Genomic DNA, 8721 nt, shown 5'->3' with positions numbered 1-8721 from the left:
CTGGGACACCAGAAAAAACTGTTTATAAGAATAAAAATTAGGCAATGATACATTTGTAGGTTTCTTCCTTGACTAGAATGGCCGTATAATTAATCGTCCAACCAGGACCCTTGAGAGTGGAAGCGGACAATTGGAGAGCCGGTGTACCCTAGGGCTACCATGGGGGATCCAGTGCATGTGGTCACCATTTCTTTGAACACAAAGAATTAGATAGGCCATTTCAGTTTTGTTTCTTTTGGGGGGACTGGTGTTCTTATGAACATTTTAAAGGATTTGTGTTATTTCTGCTGTAATAAAGGAAAAAAATGCTCATAAAATCATCAGGCAAAATGTGTAACTAAAAAGTGAAAATCCCACACACATTTGTTCTTTCCTCAGGAAGTGAAAGATCACATACAAATCCATCACCCAGAGGCACCCTTTATGGCCCTTGGTTATCTACCAATTGAATTTTTATTATTCCTATTATATATGTATGTAGAGTTACATAATTTAGGTATTAGTTCAAAAAGTACTATAATTTATTTAACCAGTCCCCTATTTATGGACATTTGTTTCCAATGTAATATAAACAACATTATCTTAAATGCTTGGGATATGCATACTTTTAAAAATATTTATTTGACTATTTCCTTAGGATTTATTCCTAGAAGTGAAATTGCTGGATTCCAATGTATGTGTGTGTATATATATGTATATATATATATATAAATATATGTGCATATATATATGTTATTTATCAATTGCCAATAATCAATTTTCCCGTTAAAGGTTTTATAAATTTTCCCATCCATCCACAGAGTATGGGAATTCCTGTTTCATCATATCAAGGCTAACATTAGATAGTAATAATTATGCATTTTTTTGCCAATTTGAAAGGTACAAAAGAGCATTTGGATTTAATATCCATTTCTGTGATTGTTAGCGAAGTGAAACATTTTTTTAAATATTTATTGGACATCAGTATTTCCTTTTTTTTAAGATTTATTTATTCATTTTAGAGAAGGAGAGAGCATGTGAGTGGGGTGGGGAGGGGCAGAGAGAGAGGGAGAGAGAGAATCTCAAGCAGACTCCCCTCTCAGCTTGGAGCCTGACATGGGGCTCAATCTCACTATGCAAGATCATGACCCTGAGATCATGACTTGAGCAGAAGTCAAAAGTCGGATGCTCAACAGACTGAGCCACCCAGGCACCTCTAATAGGAAATTAGCATTTCTTGAGGCACCTGAGTGGCTCAGTCGGTTAAGCATCTGCCTTGGGCTCAGGTCGTGATCTCGGGGTCCTGGCATTGAGCCCTGCATGGGGCTCCCTGCTCCCTGCTCAGCAGGGAGCCTGCTTCTCCCTCTCCTTCTGCCCCTCCACCCCACCCGTGCTCTCTCTCTCTCTCAAATAAATAAATAATATCTTTAAAAAAATTAGTATTTCTTATGTGAATTGCTTGTACCTGTCCTATAGGAATCTCAAACTTGACAGATCTCAAAAAGAAAAAACACATATTACAGCCCTCTGTGTCAGCGCTGATTTTACTTGTATATTTTTTATTTTGAGTCAGCTCTTATTCTTGCATTCTGTTGTCAGCATCACTCTTTATTCTACTGCCAGGATATAGACCTCAGAGATGGCTTTTACTTCTCTCAACTTCTCCAGCCACTCTCACACCAGGTCTGATTTATTTCATTTCCACCACGTTTCTCATATAGGTTTCTCTTTTTCACTTTTTTACCTACTGATCTAGTTTGGAACGTTCTCTTGCTTTATTTTAGAAGGCTCCTAACTAGTAACAAAAGGCCAGAGAAGCTGATGCATGCTGGAGGTAGACCTGAGGCTAGAGTTCAAGTTTCCCAAGTCCCATAAAAGTCATAACTATTTCCCTTGCTAGACTATTACTTATTCATCTTTGTACCCACTGCCTGACACATAGTAGGTACCTTGATAAACAAAGGATGAAATTGTTTTTCTCATCTCTTGTCTCTCTCCTCTCTGATGAATCTTCTATGCTGTTTTCAGAATTGGCTCTCCAAAACACAAATATGAATGTGACACTCTTCTTTTAAGAATCGTTGCCCATGCCCCACTGACTAGCACACGGTTTCTCAATCTCAGTACTGTTGACATTTGGCTCAGATAATTCTTTGAATGTGGGGGGCTGTCCTGTACACTGTAGGACTATAGATGTCAGCAGCAGCAGCCCCCTGCTTAGGGTAACTACCAAAAAAATGTCTCCACACATTGACAAATATTCCTTGTAGGATGGGGGTGACGGGCAAAATACCACCACTGGTTCAGAAGCACTGGCCTGTGCGAAAAAGTCAAAGCTTAGCATGTCAGTCTTGCTCTGCTACCTTTCCAGCTTCATTTTGGCCTCTCCTGAACTTCTCAAATGTGCCCTCTACCTTAGCACCCATCTGGCTTCTCATGTGCTGTGCCTTCAGCACTTTATTCATAACGAAGGCCAACCACCACATCGAATAGACAAATGCATGTTGGATCAGATGTAAGAGAAGTTTGTTTTGTTTCACCTGACAGCACGGTGTGGCTGGACATGTCTGTGACCAGCCTTTCAGGAACCTAGACTGGTTGAGGTCTGCCATCTTTGGTATATAGCTTCCAAGATGGCCCTGGGGATCATCTCCATTCTACCTGATGAAAAGAGAAAAGAGTATTGAGGAGCATACCAAGGAGATTTTTATGGTTAGGCCTGAAAGTGATGCACATCCCTTCCACTCTCATTCTATTGGCTGAAACTCAGTCACGTGGCCACACTCAATTACAAGGAAGGCTGGGAAATGTAGTCTAGCTGTGTGCTTAAGGAAAAAGATCATGGATTTGCATGATTAGCTAGCCCTCCTTACCGCAATCAGCTTATCAGTTCAGCAGAACCCTGGTTAGCCTTTAAGGCCTGGCTCAAATGTCACTCCTAGAATTATAAATTCTGATCTCTTCATTAGAACCACTTTTATGCCCCTTGTTCATACTAGTGTATGTTATGATATGGTTAGTATGGCATAAAAATAATTTCTTCAGTCATTACTATCTAGGATAGTTCCCAGTATGTGGTGGGTATATATTTGCTAAAAAAATGAATGGATAATATTTGATTATGGGGATGTATCATGGGAATGGCACAGGGATTCACTGAAGGGTTTTTTTGTTGTTGTTGTTTATTGTTGTTTTTTGGTCTCTGTTCCAGAAATCTGCACTCAAGATGAGACAAGGGCATTCCCAATTTCTTGCAGGACACACAGCATCATGTGAGGCCCAGGAAAAATGGAATGGGAATCTTCTCTTTCCTGTAGGCCAACTCGAATTCCTCTCTCAGTCTCCCTGAGCCTCAGATAGCCGTCCGCCCCTCCCTGTGCTATCCACAGACGGTCTTTCCACAGGCTTCCCTGAGTTCTCCTCCCTGCTTCCGGCCCACTTCCTAAGGGCCTCGTGACTTCATCCTCCCACCAGAACTCTGCATTTAGAAAGGGGTGATTGTCAATCCTGCGGCATCATTGATTAGTTATATCGGGAAAGAATTTGGGGTCCCGATTCTGAAAAAAGGCTGCCATGGTGGTGGTGGTGGTGTTTCATCCACACTTGTACATTGCCCCAAGGAACAAAAGGAATAGTTAAAGGGAGACCTATGCCTACTACGTATAAATTCTAGAGAAGCTTTTTTTTTTTTATTACAAATGGAAGTTTTGTCCCTTAGAAGCCAACAATCTTCTTTTGAATCCTGACTACATAATTGCCTAGGTAAACAGGAGTAAAGCCTTATGTGTCTTTGATGCCCGTTGTTCTTATTAACTAAAATGGGTAAGAATGAAAGCACTTCTGCAACGAATGTTCAGGGGATTTGAGCACCCATTTAAGGCTGTAACCAGGCCAGGATTTCCTTTTTGGGGCCATGGAGAATCCGGTCCAAAAACATGAACACAGAGGAATGTTTCTGGTCATTTTTCTCAAATCCACCAGAGGGTTCCCACTGAAGTTTCTGACACACTTAGCCTAGGCATTGCATCTGCACGACAAGGGAGCATTTATGTAAAATGTTTTTTTTTTTTTTTCCCCTCATTACTTTGACAATTCCAGCCCTCACTTTCTCCTCTGCTCGGATCGACATCTGAGAAGGGAGACCACAACTGCATACCATTTTATAGATCTGCCTGATTAAAACCAGCTTTCCCTATAGGTCCCATCACGTATGAGACACACGGTTTTTGTCAAGAGACCAGCTACTAGCAGAAAGAGTTTTGATGCTATTGCTAGTAAGAAATTAGTAACTAGATCCTCAGTCTGTTTTAAGCCAACTTTATAATTATACTGTTTCAGTGGTAAACCAGACCCTTGAGCCAAGCGTAATTTAGAAATTCTAGATCTGTATTCCTTTACCCCGCTGTCCTAAATGTTCATCTTTGCTGCCTTGCCGTCGTCTTCTTTCAAACATATAATTTCCTTCCATTCCTTCCTCACCCCTGGCTCCTTGTTTATGTGACCTCCTGTCACAAATGGACAAAGGCATCTTGGTCCCCCGCGTCCTGGGACAGCATGGGCAACAAGCAAGGCTGTGTAAGCACAAATCCAGTTCTGGAACGTGTCGTCACTGTGTGAGGGCTCACTGGTTCGCCCCTGGGACTGGAGCCGCAGCCTGTGCTCCAGCTTGCGCATCAGGGACTTAACCTTTTTTTCCCAAGACCAGAACCACCCCGGAGATTACTTTCTCCAACTCTCGAGCTCTTCCTGATTCTGTAAACTTTTTGTCCTCAGAGCTCTTGTGATATGGGAAGATTTATTAAATATTAAAAATGAAAACCAGGGCTTCCTTGGGGGAAAATTTCAGAGTCTCCCTTGCCTTTTTACATTGCGTTCTCTCTCCTAGTTCTCTTCCTTCACCTTCCCCTTATTTTATTTTATTTTTTTCCCGGTACAATTGTTTCTCTGCTCTTTCAAGCTATATTTTGGGATGGTTTAAAAAAAAAATCTCTTAAGTATACCTTGAAAGCCTACATTTTCATTTCAGCTGAAAGTCATCCAAACCATACGCATTTCAGTTGAACATTCCTCCAGCTGGCCTCTCTCGGCCAAAGCCCCTTTTTTATACCTGACCGAATTTCTACAGAATATGGCTGATATGATACCGGCCCAAGATCTCTAAGGGATCCCTGGCACCGGATTCCAGATCGTTCGTTGACACATCTCTCTGGCTGGAGTTGTTCCGCTGTACTGAGCTTGGTAGCGTTTTCCCCCCAGAATTGCTCTTTCTTGGTTTCTTCCTTTTCGTTTCTCTCTCAAGAACACTAATCCTCTGCGGGCAAATCAGGCTGCAGGGGTAGCTGCAGCAAGGCCGCCCATGGTCCAGAGGGGCAGCCAAGGTCTCCTTTAAAGACAGCTGCTTTCTATTTCAGGAGTCTCAACATTGTGGCTGTGTGCATAGTCTTTTCACCTCCTGGTCTGGTCTTAGCCCGAGCTAAAACAGAACTACCCATTTTTACCAAGCCCTTGAGGGCCACAACTTGGGTCTCGTCGGCGGCAAGCCCTCCCTGCAAGTGTCCCCCCACACAGATGGCATGGGGTGGGGGTGGGGTCCCTGGAGGCCACACCCCTGCCCCCACCCAGGGGAGAAATGAAGGCAATTCCACAAAGGCCCACTGGTGAGGAAAATTGGCTGATTGAGTTATGACTAAATGGCTTTTCAAATCTTCTCATTATCCGGGGAGAAGGGGGCAAGTTCTGTAGACTGTCAGAGCCTGGTCCCTTGCCCACAGATAAAGCCAAATCCGCAGGAATCCCATGAATGGGAAGCCTTGGAGGCCATACCTTGGAAACAAACCACACGGCCTCACTCAGCAGGGCTGCCCCTTGGTGCCGAATGCAACCCATTCTTGCCTGTTTTAAGTGAAAACATCCCAGGATGGGAACGAGCATTGGAAGAGTGGAATGCTTTGTAGTTACTTGTACTTGGGGGGAAGCATGGTGCGTTCATAAATGAGAGTGCTACTTAAAAGTCCACCCCTTTCTACTCCCAGACTGCAGCTCCAGAGGGAGCCCAGTGATAAAGATCGCTAATATTTTCCCTCTAAGTAAGGGAATCAAAGGGAAGCTTTGCTATCTGCCTTGTCTGGATGCCAAATTAGATTGTGAATTTATTAACTCTTTGATGGCCTCACCATGGAGACTTTTGCATATATACATATGTATTTATATACAGACTCACATATACATATAATGGAAATATATGGGGAGGTTATAAATACATAATTTCCCTGTGTTATGGATATAAAAATGAACTCTTTTTGCATATTTCCATCTGCCAGCATATTTCACCTGGCTCTGATACCCTCGTGATCGTGGACACATCATGTAACGTCCCACCTCTCAGTTCAGGCCTCTGGAAGATAAAGGAGTTGAAGGAGCCGGTGTGCTTGGGGGGTCGGAGGGGGGTTGTTTCTCTTCCATACCATTCCCCCCCCCCTGCGGTGCTGGGCCTGTGGTCGGCTCTCTGTGCAAAAAGATGTGCTAATGCCTTAGCAGTCACCCAGTTCCTGAGGTTATGTCGAATCCCAACATTCTATGATTCTAATATTTTTAAACAATTCTGTCCTGAAATTACTGGCAGTGTGCGGGGGCAAACAGCCACCAGATCAGCCAGCATGCATTTCTGGGAGACTCCTGTCCTGTGAATAACAACTCACCTGGCTTCATGAGCAAGACCTGGTCAGATGAGCTTTATCTCTTCGTTGGCGATCTTGGTGGGCCTGCTAGGTTAAAGGCCAGGGATAACCCTAATCTAGCTTGACTGTAGTGAGACTTCTGACTCAGTCTTGGGCAACGCACTTATCAATAAACCTTGGTAGAGGTCCTTTCGCCTAGACCCAGATTGCAAATTTACCCATGTTCCGATACATCGTGTGCTTGGCTGCCAGCGTGAGCCTCTTACATGTCATTCTCTTCTTTAAAAACCTGGAGTGGCTTCTCAGTTGCCTTTTTGATGATCCCTGAGGCCCTCAGCTTGGCATTCAGGCTTCGCTGAGTTTTTGGCCTTTTCCCTCCATCTTTATTTCTAGGAGTCTCCTGGAGACCATCCATCTCTTGCACAAGAAGAGTCTTCCAATTGCTTTATTCCTCCCTGGAGCACCCAACACCCCACCCCACATTTGCTCTTGTCCCAGGGCTGCTGCGGGGCAAGCCTGGAACGCACCCTGATACAAAGCCAAGGTCACCCCCACCCCCACCCCCCACAGCCTAATCCTTCCTGTCAAGCCCACATCTGGATCTGCCTCCTCCGTTGACGTCTCCCCAGTGGATCCATGGTGGAGGGAACCCACTTTCCTCTGACTTTCCAAGTCACTCATAGTCTGCGTGACATTGTCTCGTGCTTGTCCTCACTAGGCCAGTCACCTGGCAGAGACGCCGGGAGGAGTCTCATAGAATTTAAGGGTGTCTGAGGAGCCCAAGAGGGTGGTGAAAGGCTGGAAGCCAAGACGGTTGGGAGTTTGGGACAAGAAGAGGTACCTCATCGGGAGGAGACAGAGTAGAAGGTAGTTTCATGAATCTAAGCATATCGTTAAGTATCAAGTCCGCTAACAGAGAGCGACGCATGATGGGGCAGGGGCTGAAATTTCCTTGACTCTGTGTCTTTAAGTTTCATGGAAGCTCTGACTGAAGATAGAAATTTGAAAACATGACACCCCCCTCCTCCCCCCACCCCCCGCACTCTGCCCGCCATGATCCACTGTAACCCGAACGCTTTGGCTTTTAAGATAGGTCAGGCAGATATTTGACTTGATAAAGTGAGAATTAAAAAAAGTAAATTATAAACACTGGTATTTAGAAACCAATTTCATAATCCCCATGAAAATTTTCCTGTGTTTCTTTTGATCAGGCTAGGAAATGACAGCAATATTACATTTGCTTGGTTCGTAGATCTCCTATGAACATACGGGTATTTATGGAATTCGTTATAAAACCAGATAATAGATGTGGCAGGACTTTGACAAAATTAAGAAGTCTCAAAAGGAGAGAGATTTTTATTGCTAGGAATCACTTTTCTGACCCAGGTTTTCTCTCACTTAACCATCAGGTATATGGCAGGCTTCCCTAGAGCAGGGTAGGTAGGGCGCCCCAAGTGATTCACTGTGGCCCTCACTCTATTGTCTCCAAACAAGACTCAACCAACTCAGTCTTCCTTCCCTGGCAGGGGGCCTCCTGACTCATCTTCCACTGGAGTCTTGGGTAAGGTTTTTCTCCATCTCCATCACTTGGCCTCCTTTTCTTAGGGAGTTTGATTCTGGGACAAAGAAAATCAACAGCAATTTAGGAGGAACAAAGGAAGTGGGCGAGGGAGGCTAAGCTATTTTGGGGGGAGGGTGATTCTAAAAATCACGAAACTTAGGGTACCTCAGTAGCATAGTTGGTTAAGCGTCCAACTCTTGGTTTTGGCTCAGGTCGTGATCTCAGGGTCATGAGATAGAGCCCCAAGTCGGGCTCCGCACTGAGCGCAGAGCCTGCTTGGGACTTTCTTTCCCTCTCCCTCGCCTCCAGCCCAATAAATAAAATAAATCTTTAAAAAAATAAAATCAAATCATGGATCTCTCAGAATAGCTGGCTTCTGCTGTATCTGTGAGAACTGGGACAAGACACAGCCCCTGGGTGTGGGGATGGGGACATAGGAGCCTGCTCTCTAGAATCGAGAGTCTGTTCAGCAGTTCTCAATGCTGACTGTCACAGGGCTGCCTG

This window comes from Zalophus californianus, chromosome 9, assembly GCF_009762305.2.
Source record: "Zalophus californianus isolate mZalCal1 chromosome 9, mZalCal1.pri.v2, whole genome shotgun sequence".
In the NCBI taxonomy this organism is placed as follows: domain Eukaryota; kingdom Metazoa; phylum Chordata; class Mammalia; order Carnivora; family Otariidae; genus Zalophus; species Zalophus californianus.
Note: the sequence above shows the minus strand (reverse complement) of the source record.